Consider the following 1148-nt stretch of genomic DNA (forward strand, 5'->3'; position numbering starts at 1 on the left):
GCTTCTTTCTGGTGGTTTCTGGCAACCTTTGATATTCTGTGGCTTATAACAGCATCATTACAACCTCTACCTCCATCTTCATTTGGCCATCTTCCCTCTGTGGATGTCTGCGTCCAAATTTCTCTCTTATGGACACCAGTCCCATTGGATTAGACTCCCCGCAATCCAGCACGACCTCATCTTAACTTGATTACGTCTACGAAGACCCTATTTTCAAATAACGCCACATTCAAAGTTTCCAGGTGGACATGAAATTTGGGTAACACTATTCAACGTAGTATACCTCCTACGAAATATTCTTTTTATTTTTCTCTTCAACTTTAAAGTTCCGGGTTACATGTGTGGGATGTGCAGGTTTGTTACATAAGTAAGCGTGCGCCATGGTGGTTTGCTGCACAGATCAACCCATCGCCTAGGTATTAAGCCAAGCATCCACTAGCTATTTTTTTCTGATGCACTCTCTCCCCCCTACCCGTGACAGGCCCCAGTGTGTGTTGTTGCCCCCACTGTGTGCATGTGTTTTCATTATTCAGCTCCCACTTATAAGTGAGAACTTGCAGTGTTTGGTTTTCTGTTCCTGTATTTGTTTGCTTCCTACTCCATCCATGTCCCTGCAAAGAATATGAGCTTCTCCTTTTTTATGGCTGCATAATATTCTGAAGTATTCTTGACAAAAAGAAAAAATCAGTCTGAATCTGTCCAAGCCTCTAGAGTCAACTAAAAATTTACAGAAAATACAGAAAACTGAGTAACACATTAAATGACATCACAGGGATGAATTAGCCAACTCCAGACTCTGGGAAACTCCACAGGACAAACTACCTGGTATCTTCAACAAATAAATTACAGGGAATAAAGACACAATGGAGGAACCTAGACTAAAAGAGACTTGCAGATGAACCAATAGCTATGTTTGGACTCCATTTTGATCCCAGTTCAAACAAACTTTAAAATACACACCCATTGGGCCAGGCATGGTGGCTCACGCCTATAATCCCAGCACTTTGGTAGGCCGAGGCGGGTGGATCAGGAAGACAGGAGTTCAAGACCAGCCTGGCCAACATGGTGAAACCCCATCACTAATAAAAATACAAAAATTAACTGGGTGTAGTGGTACACACCTGTAATCCCAGCTACTCAGGAGGCTA

At 42.7% G+C, this 1148-nt stretch overlaps 1 long non-coding RNA gene across 1 annotated transcript in view; it reads right to left on the reverse strand.

Moving 5' to 3' along the window:
• Positions 1-495, reverse strand: part of LOC108291559 — a 13723-nt gene extending 13228 nt beyond the window's left edge. Inside the window, exon 1 of the long non-coding RNA XR_001819949.2 lies at positions 480-495. This is a non-coding gene — a long non-coding RNA (uncharacterized LOC108291559). The remainder of the gene's footprint in view (positions 1-479) is intronic.
• Positions 496-1148: the final 653 nt, after the last annotated feature.

Source organism: Cebus imitator, unplaced genomic scaffold (genome assembly GCF_001604975.1).
Source record: "Cebus imitator isolate Cc_AM_T3 unplaced genomic scaffold, Cebus_imitator-1.0 Scaffold458, whole genome shotgun sequence".
In the NCBI taxonomy this organism is placed as follows: domain Eukaryota; kingdom Metazoa; phylum Chordata; class Mammalia; order Primates; family Cebidae; genus Cebus; species Cebus imitator.